Raw genomic sequence first — 13,505 nt, forward strand, 5'->3', positions numbered from 1 at the left:
TTCCCCTGGCCTGCTTGTTTTCACACTGAGAGAGATGAAAAGACTCACGTGCGCTCTCTCCGGCTGTGGCATTTCAGAAGAGAGAAGCGGTTACAGGCTCACGCTGGGATCAGAAATGCAGCTGGATTCTCCAACTGGGAGCTCTGTTAGCCGATCAGTGTGTGTGTGTGTGTGTGTGTGTGTGTGTGCGTGTGCGTCTGTATGCATGTGTGTATGCAAGCCTGAGCATGTGGGTATTCATTTCTGTATATACATGTGAGTTTGAGGAAAATGTGCACATGCATGTGCATTCATGTTTTTTTTTTTCTTTTTGCTTCATTTTAAAGTTGCAGTCATTTGTATTCATTATTCATCACACTTTATGACATTGTTTTCACTAGCAGGGAGAAACATCCCCCCACTTGGCTTCATTCGGTTTCATTTCCAGTATTTCCATTGCGTAACCTGTCAACAAACAATCTTTGGTACTGATCTTTGGAGGTTCAAATCACAAACACTGACGTGCCAGGTTTGCTATCTATAGCCCATCCTATCTCCAGACGATTACACCACACATTCCAGCGAGACCTCTCCGTTCAGCATTCTCTAACCAGCTGGCTGTCTCCTGCCCTCCATCCCACAGCTGTGGCTCCTCGCGGGCCGGGCTCATCTCTGCCCTCCCCCGAAGGAGGAAGAACCTTCCCCAATAAATGAGGAAGGCACATTCACTCGCTGTTTACCCACCTGCTCAGACAACAGCTCAATGCTTTGACAAAAAATAAAATTGACAAAAAAAATGTTTTTTCTATTTTAAAATATTGCTATTTTTAAAAAATAATTTCATTTCACAGGTCTTGAGTCACGCATATTGACGGTAGCAGGTTTGTCCATCTCTAGCTCTAGTGGTGTTTGAATACCATACTGAATACATTTTGTAGGTCACTTTTACAAAAAAAAAATCTGCAAAATGACTAAATTGAAAATCCAAGTTACAGTATGCACTTTAGCCCAAAGGAATTATGTTCTAAGGTGGGGTACTCCCATTGTACCTATAATGAAGATAAAAGCACTTTCTTAGAAAAAAATGGAAGTTGTGCAAGTTATATTTAGATATATTAATATTTTTCAATACAAAGCTCTTATTGATATTGACAATATGAGAATTTCACTAATACCTAATGTTAAATATATTAAATACGGGATAAATATTGTTTCAGAACAATCCTTCAATTAAAAATGGTCTTAATGAATAACGTTTACACTATGGTATCATCCACAGTCCGAACCTAATACAATCCGCGTTTCATTAGCGAACGTCAGGAACACTTCTGGCACAAAGCCAACTAACAAACTAGCTCTTGCTTGCTAGCCAACAGCCAGACCTTTGATAGTTCAAAGACTGTAATGTTACTCATGATACCAGACCTGTACACTTGCTGTCTTCTGGGAGTATCCGGAATAAATTGTTAAAGTGTACTCCAAAGGCCATTGGCAAAAAAAAAAAAAAAAAATCACACAGCTTCAATTCGATCTTCACACAGCTAATTCATGCAACTGCTTAAAATGGAATCCAAGCAAATTTCTCTGGCTTATTTTACTACCTCAACAGCATAACCCTGCCGCTCGTAAACACTAGGGGAAAAAAGAGATTGGATTTTACTTTAACTACATCAAAATACAACTGGCTCAGTGAGAATGATTGGCAGGAAGTCATTATTATTCTCCCATTCCTATGTGGTCAGAACAATATGGATGGATGCTTCAACTATAAAAACAAATAATGACTATTATGACTAACATTATGACTATTTCATAATTACAAGGAACTCAAATGATTGCAAGAAATTTCCTCATGATTACGAGAAACTTTCTCATAATTAAGACTTGCCATCTAATAATTATGACTTAGTACCTAATGACATAGTTGACTTGATGTAGTAATTTTAAAGTATTCTGTATACTGTACAGTTGGCTTTTTATTGCTTTTAGTCATTTTCTTTTTTTCTTCCTTTATGTCTGCATTCCTTCCCTTTTTTCTCTCATTTTATGTAAAGCACATTGCGCTGCAATTTCGATGAAATGTGCTAAATAAATCAAATTTGATTGATTTATAGTTTTTTAACAAGATACCAAGTCATAATTATGAGTTACTAAGTTGTAATTATGTGACACTACGCCCTACTTATGAGATAATATCTCATAATTACAACTCAGTAGCTCAGAATTATCAGTGAGTGGAGTAAGAATGGGCACACCGGTCAGCATGTGTTTGTCAGTGGTTCACCTGCTGGACCTGCTGGTGATCAAGCCTCACAAAGCTATCCTACTGTAACTGCTGTTCCCTGTATGTGTGTGGGTAACAGTACAGTAAGCCTTTCTTAATGAAACTCAATCACGATTCCAGCAAATAGCACAAGCTGTACATAGCCCAGATCTAGCAGCTAATAGGCACTCCAGTCCCTCTCATTCTAGTTAAGCCAGCGGTATGCCAGGTTCGCCTAACTTGCGTAACCTAGTATTATAATTCCATTTGATCACGCTTGGGTCCAAGCGGTCTCACAGACAGTACGGTTTCTATTGCTTCAAATACTGCAGAGATCGTCTTAGCAAAATCTTAGAAAAGCTGTTTTCATTCAATTGAGGGCCTATGTAACCACCAAAACAACATAACACAACATACTTCATGGACATTTTCTGAATAGAATAAATATTGGTCATGTTTGCACCCATCTGCTTGGCCAGCTCGGTGTTGATCTTCTATGTAAAACAGGTGTTCTTTATCATATATTACAGCTTCTGCAATCACAAGGTGATATTGATTTTTTTTTTTTTTTTTTTTTTTAAACTGCTGCATGACATCATGTGGGACCGCTGGCATCAATGTCAGGGGAGCCTAGGTGCTATATTGTATTAAACATATCAATTTAAATGGTGATAAGACCATTTGACTTCAACGACCTGCAACAGGTGTGCAGTTATCAGTTTTTAACACACACTTTCCACCTATTCAAAATAGAATATTCACCCAGACCATAGTTATAGCATAACATGCTATCAGGTTTGTGACAGAAATTTGGCACGGGTTGCATATAGCCAACAGCAATATTCACTTGACATTCAGCTCTACAGAGATGTGGATTTGTGCAATATGAGCCTGCCGCCAATCAAGCTTCATGAAGTAATACCCCCAAACACGCAGGGAACAGTCGACTACTGCATCGACTGTTCCCTGCATGTTTGTGGGTACCAACCACATATTACCCACAAAAAACATTTGCGTTTATTATCATATTATCCACGATCATACAAGAACAGTAGATGCAGTGGCCGGCCTTCATGAAGCTTGATTGCCAGCAGGCTCGTATTGCACAAATCCACAGTAAAGGCAGTGGGTGAACAACTTCTAAATAATTGCAAACAACTGCTGAGAGAGCTTGCACATGCTCACTCCTCTCAAAGTTATCAGATACTAACAGTGCTGTGGGTAACACATTACTCAAATTACAACGTAATACTATGAGTAACTAACATAAGGAGTAACCATAATACATTGGGTTATATTATTACAGTTGCTATGTCAATGCTAACGCATTATGAAATTTCAGAAAGAGTTTTTTTTTTAGTCTTTTATCTAATCAGTTTGTGTGCTCCACCCTGGTGTACACCGGGAAAAGCAGCACCATGAAGATAAATCTTTTCTCGTTAAAAAATCAGACAAAATGGCAGATACTGTATACAGCTCATCTCCAGCTGGAAACTTGCACAATACTTTCATGCCAATGGAAAAGGCAAGAAAATCATTGAAAAAAGCTATCTGTGTCCAAGCAATAAGGAACTCTAAGGCCAGGGACAGGACATCTAACCTCAAAAAACACTTGGGGAAGGTACACGCTAACATTAAGCTCAAAGCCAGAAAATAAAATTGTTGCTGATAGCTCCAATTGGCCAAGACACCCGGGCCAGCAAGAATATGGTGCAGGCAAGCCAAAACAACAAAAGTTGAATTTGCATCTGCCTGGAATGAAGACGTTTATGCCAACAGAGACAAGGAGGCTGGCGGCTGAATACGTAGTGGAGGATATGAAGCTGATGTGAACAGAAGAATCACCTGAATTCTTAGGAACATTCCAGTGACAACAAAGCAGCAGGTAAGAGACAGGCTTTTATATTCACAAACATCCATCTAGCCTTCCCTGGCACCATGCATCAGCTATCTTAAAATAAAATAAATATTACCTTATGATTGAAATATCAGAAATGTATGATAAAGAATGCTTGTTTTACATGGAATTGGTCAGGTCAACACCGAGCTAAGCAGTCTGGTGTAAATATGTGCAGGCTACTAAGTGAACTAACATACCAGTAAATTGCACATAGTACACAATCATGTGATAGTGTTTTACCCAATAAGGGGTCACCTGGTAGCAGAAGGATACAGGTGCATGTAAGGACTGCGCTTACATGAAAGTCAGGTTCAATACCGGGCTGCACCGGTATACCATTGAGGCAAAGGTATAACGCCTGAACTCAAGTTATACCACTGTATATGGTTTCTAGTCAAGTTCATAGTACAAGTGTTTGATATCAGCTCACAGAGCGGACAATGCTAAAACGCTAATAGTACAGGTAATGTGCCAAAGCGAGTCAGAAGTGAATACCATGGCTGCTACAGAGGTTTAAGACATTGGAACGTTATGGAAAGTCTATACCAGGTGAAATCAGACACAAGTAGTTGCATACCCAATTTGAATAAACTCATTAATACTATAGTAAATGGTCCATATAAGGAGCAGGGGCGCATCCATTTTTTGTTGGAAAAGAAATTGGAACCAGTTATGGGAAATTACAGTCAAAGTCGGAAAAATATGATACAATTTGATAATAAAATTATTTTATATTAATTGGTCAGTATAACTGGGGAGGTAAAATTTCATTTTAGGATGGCAGCTGCCAGTTCTCGCGAGGGAATTTACCACCCCCCTAAAGGGCAAAGGTCATTAATACCGGCATCAATGGTGTTTTAGAAGGACGTAACACCAGTATCAAACTAGAAACACTGCAACAGCCTAGGCAGAATAAAACAATCACAAAATATATGATAAACTACAGCTTAACCAGAGTGTATGATTAACAGGGCCAAAGTATTTTATAAGCCACAACAAGGGTGTGTTTTACCTCTGAGGTTATTCAGAGTGTATGTCCCACCAACGTTCAATACACAGACATTCAGTCGATATTCAGAGGGTGTGTCAGACTTAAGTTGCACGCAAGTCTGATTCACGATATTACCTTGAGTCAAGTGCATAAAATGTGCTTAAGTCTGCTCTGCACTTAATTCTCCAAGTCAGGATTCCCCCTGTATTATAAAATGTTATGTCACAATACTTTCTTACCATTTCTGGTAACTGAATGAAGTGGGTAGGGGAACATAACAGTAAAAAAAAATTATACAGTGAATTGTTACCAAACCATGCCTAGTGTTTTATTTCCAGTATACATGCAACCACATGCCTTTGTTCATAAAATATTGAATATGTTCAATTACTAAGATATTATCCACCAATATATTAATACTGAAAACACAATCACAATATTGCTGGGCCCCAGATGCAAGTGCTTGAGCTAATTAAGTACCGTAATGAGAAAACCATATACAGTTCAGCCACTGGTGTGGCTCATCCCACTGTGTCATTAGGGCTACATTTTCTGCAAACCAATCAGAGCATTAGAATGAACTATGAATGATCAAGGTTGTTGAAATTGTTACAAGGTCCTCTGAACTGATGACTACTGGCAAATAAATGATGACTGATGCCAAATTTGTCCATCTGTAAGCAAATAGCCCTTCATGGATCTGTACGTTTTCCACCATTTAGCCGTTTCATTTTTCCTTCAGACAGGGCACTAAACCAAGAAAAACAATGAGTTAGAGAAGACACTTGTATTGCCAAACGGATATTTTTCAGTTAGAGACCTATATATAATCTGTGATTTAAGGAAAAATACATATCAAACTTTGAGCCAAGGCTGGAAATGCAGTTATGTAGAATCCACCACTAAAACTCCTCAGTGTTCTCTAAAACAAGAAACTAGTAATCAATTCCCAGGAGCATCATTCATTTCCAGTGACTCAGTGCAGTTGTCTAGGAAACACCAAAAGGCCAAGAGCTGGGCATATGCTTTGCATATTGAGGTGAGAGTTCCTCTTCCTGTAACACACTGCCCCCTTGTGGCCAGCGCCAGGTCATTACATAAAAAAGGCTTCACACGCCCTGTGGTGGGGGTACTGACTCAAGAGACATATCTCTGATAAAGATGCAATTAGAATCTATGGAGTCAGTACACAGTATGTATTCCAAAACACTATTGAAATACTGCATCAAATACTACAATATTGAAATGTCTACACTCTTCCTGAAGTAACCTACATTCTGCACAACTTGCAAAGAGACATGGGTTCGGTTGCTTTAAGGCACAGGATTCCTTTGGGAAAAATGAAAAGAAAAATATTTCATTTTCAAATTTTATTGTCATTTGGTGAGGTGCATTAACCTGTAGTTACCAAACAAGCCCTTGAAAACCACAATGTAAGCAATATCAATCTACTTCACTTACTGAATTTTTGTACATTACATCTCAGTAATATATTGCCAAGTTTAATTGCTATACAGTAGTAAAGAAACAACCTACCTATAAAGTGAACATGTGAATTCCTTCATAGCTTTCCTGTGTTGTAAATATTACATCAGCAAGTCAGAGTTAGCTAGATGGGGATGTGCAACATTGCATGGTCAAGTAGTTCAGTTACTTTACAATTGTCTGTGCAAACACTCCTGTCGGAACAGAGTGGCATGGAGCATTGCTGGCTTTAAAGGGAAAGTGTTTGAGTTTCACAACAGTTTGCATACAGCATAATACATTTACAACAAATGATCTATTTCTGACATTTCAAACTAGGTTACCTTTCTTTGAAAAGAGTTCACATAGGCCGAAAAACAAACAAAATGTTGGGTTACTATTGTTTAAACCCTGTTATTTTAGAACTGAGTAATGTACAGTACTGTGCAAAAGTCTTAGGCACCCTAGATTTGTAAATACAATATATAGTATATATTTAGTCGTAGATGTTTATTTTTTGTTTTCTGCATTAGTGTGTCAGTAGAAAGGATCAAATTTGAGATTTCCAAACATGAATTTTCCAAAAAATGAAATTTTACAGATACATTTTTGTATTTTGTTAAATAAAGTAATATTTTAAGTAACAGACTACTTTTTAGATAAAAACTTGATCAAGGGTCTCTGGGATTACCTGGAGAGCCAGAAGCAAGCGAAACAGCCAACATCTGCAGAAGAACTGTGGCAAGTTCTCCAAAATGCTTGGAACAACCTACCAGCCGATTTTCTCATAAAACTGCAGGACAGTGTACCTAAGAGAATTGATGTAGTTTTAAAGGCAAAGGGTGGTCACACCAAATATTGATTTTATTTAGTTTTCAACTATTTACTGCTCTTTATATTATTTTTTCGATATTTATAACCTTTCATTTCATTATTTTTAAAAGCATCTTAGCTGTACAGCATTTGTTTCACAGGTGCCTAAGACTTTTGCACAGTACTGTATATTTATATGACCAAAAGCATCTGGACACTCCTTGGTCCGGGGCAGTTTTTCATGGTTTGAGCTTAGTTCCAGTGAAGGCAAATCTTAATGCTACAGTATACAATGACACAATGACAATTCTGTGCTTTCCCTACTGTTTTCCTGTTTCAGCATGACAATGCCCCCAGGTACACAGCGAGGTCCATATAGAAATGGTTTTGTCGAGAACAGTTTGGAACTTGACTGGCCTGCACAGAGTCCTGACCTCAACCCCATCCAACACCTTTGGGATCAATTGGAAAGACAACTGTGAACCAGGCCTAATCATATTAACCTATTAACCTATCCATTAGGCCTAACTCCATATTAATGCCCATCATTTTGAATGAGATGTTGGATGCCAGGTGTCCACATACTTTTGGCCATATAGTGTATCACACAATGGAAGGCACCTTCAGATGTGACCGATCACAGAAGCTCCAATACCACCATGTCAGTCTCCAGATAGACCAATCACAAAGTGATTAGTGGGGGACTTATCCTCCCCTTATAATGACGTGCATCATCAGGGAATGACATTCTCAAGCATCTTGTGTGCCAATGCAAGTCAGGCAGCACAGTGAGATACCTCCCTCCGTTCACAGAGAACAGGGTTTACACAATAGTAACACAATGTTTTCTATCGAACTTCGCTCAAAATGGGAGATATGACCCACTCCCGAATTGCATCACACCCCAAATCCATCCCCTTGTATAAGGTCATGGGAGCACCCCAGTAATACCACATCCACTCATGTGCAGCCTACACTGAGGACTGAATGCACCGTCACTTCCAGTCTGTAAGACCTCACAAATATGTTAAAGGTAGCCTTCTGCACAGATGTCCTAGACAGAGAAGCCTCCGAACAGGGCTTGTGATAAGGCCATTCTCCAGGTGGAATGGGCTCACAACCCAACAGTCACCTGCAACCCCTTGGACTCGTAGGCTAATGCTAATGGCCTCTACAAATAAGTGGTTACAGATGCTGTCACAACACAGGCTTATCCTTATAAGTAGAGGCCAATGACACAAACAACTGATTACTCCTCCTAAAGCTTTTTTTCTGCCCACATACATCTTCAGCGTATTTTGAGTATTTTGAGCCTCCTGGTGAACGGAGGAGGATGAAAATCCAGAAACTCCACTGGGGAACATAGGTAAGTGGAGTTGATGACTTTAGGAACTAAAACCGGGGTGGCCTTTAACACCACCTTCTCAAAATTCAAAGACGTGAGGGGTGGAGCGACAAAGCCTGAAGCTCACTAACATGCTTGGCCATTTTCAGGACTAGAAGAAGTAATGCTTTATGGGAGAGCAGTTCAAGATCTATGCACTCCACTGGCTCAAAAGGCACAGAAGACAGCACCTCTTGAACAATGTGTACGTTCCAGGATAGAGCAACGGGCTTAGAGACAGGCCACAGCTGGTGCACACCGCTAATGAGGCGCTCCACCAATGGGTGAGACCATATTGGACTGCCTCTGCACCCAACGTGACATGCCGATATAGCTGCCCAATAAACCTTAATAGTAGAGGAAGCCTTGCCTTTATCCAGCATCTCCTGCAGAAAACACAGCACTTTTGCCACAGAGCATTGGAAGGAAATAGCCTGTTTCTCCTCACACCATTTCTTAAACACTTGCCACTTCAGGTCATAAAGATCGAGTTGAGGTGGCTCTGGTTTTCTGAATGGTGTCAATCACCCTTAGGGGTAGTCCCACTGCATTTCAGTTCATCCTCTCACAGGCCATGCCCAGACAGCAAGACGCCCGTGGGTGCGGGTGGAAAATTTGCCCCAGTGCCTGTCCCTCAACAGGAGAAGGGGCCATGGTTCGCCTGCGAGAAGCGGAGTTATTTCCGGAACCCAGTGTGGGGCCCCTAAAATCATAGAAAAACCAATCTCCCTCACTCTGGCAAGACTTGAAGATATGAGGTTTAGAGGAAGGAATGAGTACAAGCAGCATGTTTGGCCACCACATGCCCCTTGCTGCCCAGAGAGAAGAATAGGTGGGGCCTTGGTGGGGTCAAAGGAGAGTCCACAATGATGTTCATGCTGGTCTGGCAGACTGGAAAAGTTCACTCAGAGACCTCTCGCCAGCTGCTGCCCATTACTCGCCCAACCCTTTTGTACAGCTCTGCAGGAGATGCGGAGAATGAGGTATGTGATGACACAAACCTCCTCCCAAATTGCTGGGTCTGGTCTTATCGAGGGAAAGCCCCATTTCCTGCAACAGTTCTGACTGAAAACCAGCTAGAAGATAGTCTGCATTCAGGCTCTGAATGGCTTGGGAGGCTGACATGGAATACCTCCAACTTCCCAGGCAGGGAAGAATCAGCTGATGACAGGGAGGAACTCCTATTCAGGTGCAGGTGAAATGCTACAGCAGGCTCTACGAGTAGGGGGCGAAGGGGAGGGGGGGGGGGGCGCCCACACCGAGATCACTGCCCCCATTAATCTCTAGACTATAGTAGCCCTCAGTGGGTACTCTACTGTGGAAAGGTTTATCCCAATAATTCCTTATCTCTTTCATGCAGGCCAGGACAGGAACTGCCTGCCAGGCAGTTGGAAAGAGGGGAGCCATTTCCCATTGTACAAATCTCTCTCCTCACCTGCACTCTGCGATGCAGGCCACTTCAACCCCAGCAGCTCATTCACACACCATGTGTGAGTCAGCTACCTTTAGGAGGGGGAAGGGGTGGGGGGGCTGGGTGTACTGCTGCTTAGAGAACTACTTAGTCTCAAAGGCTGAGTGAGGTTAGCATCCTTCTCCTCCTCCTTATCATCACAAAGGATGTTGGCGCTAGCATTGGCATCCGTTCTTCCTTCTCTTCCTCGCCCTCATCTGACTCGAGGACAGTCGAGCGGTAAATTGACTATGTCTCCCCAACTCGTGCTAGGCTTCTTAGCTGCAGCGTTAGCTACTGCACTGGGCAGGTAGGGTTCTCCTCAGAATTCGTATTGGTATTTTGATGCAGAGCACACAGGATTCCAGGTTACCCAAAGACACCTACACGTGTTTTACTCCGATGCAAGCGATGCAGAGAGGGTGCTAGTCTCTACCCAAGATAGTGATGCCGCATTAAGCAGGGTATCGATGACAGGTCGCAGGTTGAGAGGTTCCCACTGGTGTACTGAGGATCTGTGATCTTCACAAAGAAGAAAGCGAGAATGTCATTCGCGGATGATGCACACTGTTATAATGGGAGGATACGTCCGCCCCTAATCACTTTGCAATTGGTCACTCTGGAGACAGATGTGGTGGTACTGGAGATTCCGTGGTCAGTCACACTTGAAGGCGCCCACAAAAATTAGTTCTTAAAAGTCTTAATCTCACGTTTGGTGAATTTATTGTGCATCATATCCAATGGCCAATAGCAGTCAACAGGCCTCCTATTGGTTTCTGCCTGGGAACATGCTGTAGGGCCATTACACAGAATGTCTGGGTCAAAGACCACATAAATGAGAGATCTATTACATGCAAATTCATTTTCAAGATTTCAGAGGAAAGAGGTTTTCCTTGTGTCAAAAAAGGCATGGGTGGGGGTATCTTTTCCAAAAAACAACACCGCTAAGCATTCTAATTTCAGTAAGTTGTCTCGATAGGCTCAAACTCTCTATACAGGACGGAGTGTGGCACAGTGGGTAAGGAACTGCGCTTGTAACCGAAAGGTCGTAGGTTCGAATCCCGGGTAAGGACACTGCCGTTGTACCCTTGAGCAAGGTACTTAACCTGCATTGCTTCAGTATATATCCAGCTGTATAAATGGATACAATGTAAAGTGCTATGTAAAAAAGTTGTGTAAGTCGCTCTGGATAAGAGCGTCTGCTAAATGCCTATAATGTAATGTAATGTAATGTATTAATATAGCCTTGTTCTTACGCAGTAACTACTTTATTTAAACAATTATATTCTCACGAGCTTATGAAATTATGACAATTTAAACATGTTGACCACTCAAAAACATTGTGCGAAAACAATTTAAAAAATGAAAAATAAATTTGGCAAGTACAATCACTGGGATTGTAGGTTGCATGGCAGTCACATCATTCAGTGGAGGTGGGACCGACTGATGAACCGCTATTGAAATACGGTCACAAGCTCTTATTTCACTGCTGACCGCTACTCAATACAGCAACAATAAATGGCCTGATGTCAGCTGGTCAGGAAGACCATTTCTGTCACCTACCTGCACAAATACAGATTGGGTCACCAGGTAATTTGACCAAATCTTTCTTTGGTCATAATCCTTCATTTGCTTCGGTAAGTGCATTGGCCTCTTTGGGTGAAAGAACTGAAGGGAAGGTTCAAATGCCCAAACCTGGTGAAGTTTTCCAAATATTTTCCACAAATGAAAAATCGCCATTAAAAAATACAGGCCCGTGTTTATTCCTGCAATGTTCACCTGAGCACTGAGTCAGCCACAACTCCAGAACGTCCTTCCTGGTGGTCATAGAGGCCGGAGGAATCTGTTTATTACTGCTAGATTGGAGCATTTGCATCTGTGGTTAACATCTGTAGTAGAGATATGGCTAAAGGATTTCACACAGCTTCAATGACAAAACAAGGTCCTGAATGAGGTGTCTTAACCCTCCTATTATGTTTGGGGTCAATTTGATTAACATACTTTTTTCAGCTAGATATTTCATGACTTTTCCTAACTTTATGGGGAAAACATGGCAAACATGAAATTAACTGAAAAAATTATTTTCAATGTCCTGTACACATGTTGTATGCATCAGTGTTGTTGGGGTCATTTTGACCCCAAGCTCTATTGTTATATAAAACCATCATTTTGATCTTGTTTTTGTTGTGTCGGCTGATACTGAGGGCACTTTCACATTAATTTGTGTGCGTGTGTGTGTGAGAGAGAGAGAGAGTGTGTGAGAGGAGGAAACATAGTTCCCACGAGATCTCTGATCATTCTCGCAGCATGGGGGTGGGGCAAACATAGTTCCCGCGAGAACTCTGATAATTCACGCAACATGGGGGCAGGGGCAAACTTATAATAAGGGCTGCACACACATCCCTCTAAACCATTTCTCTTTGCATTTGTGCCTCAACTAAAGATTTTGAAAATGACCACCAGACAGAGGCATACATTTTCTGCCACTGAGGTTCTGTCACAGATCTTGGAGGGTGAAAGTGATTTAGATGAGGATATGTCTGAAACTGAGGATAATGTTGAGGAGGACCCTGATTATGTGGAATCCTCCTCTGATGATGAGAATTAAGCCTTTGAGATACCACATTCTGACCCTCCTGTTGTTTCTCAACCACCAATAAACCGTCCTGTCATCTCTCAACCACCAAGAAACCCTCCTGTCATTTCTCAACCCCAAAGAAACCCCCCTGTCATTTCTCAACCACCAAGACACCTTCCGGTTGCCTCTCAACCACCAATAAACCCAAGGATATTCTTGAGAAGACAAACTTAGAGGGGAGGCATGTGTATGGTGACAATTGGAAAGAGCTGGATGTGACCCACCTGCAATCCTATATTGGGTTGCTTATTTTGGCAGGAGTGTACAAGTCAAAAGGTGAAGCAACAGCAAGCCTTTGGAATGCTGACACTGGTAGGGCAATTTTTCCAGCCACAATGTCTCTGGAGACATTTCATGTCTTCTACCGCATTATACGCTTTGATGACAGGGAAACAAGGCAGGGTCAACAGGAGCGTGACAAACTTGCACCTATCTCGTCTGAATGAAGAATTGATACCCACGGGTACCTAGTTGAGCTGTTTTGTTCATTTTTTATCAAAACTCAATTCTGGTGACTAATTTACTTTTTATTTGTGTTTCTTCATTATTTAATAACTGTTATGTGTTACTTATTGAAGTTCTGAAGTGTTTTCTGAGCCTAAATGTTTGAAATAGTGAAATTT

Source organism: Anguilla rostrata, chromosome 8 (assembly GCF_018555375.3).
Source record: "Anguilla rostrata isolate EN2019 chromosome 8, ASM1855537v3, whole genome shotgun sequence".
In the NCBI taxonomy this organism is placed as follows: Eukaryota; Metazoa; Chordata; class Actinopteri; order Anguilliformes; family Anguillidae; genus Anguilla; species Anguilla rostrata.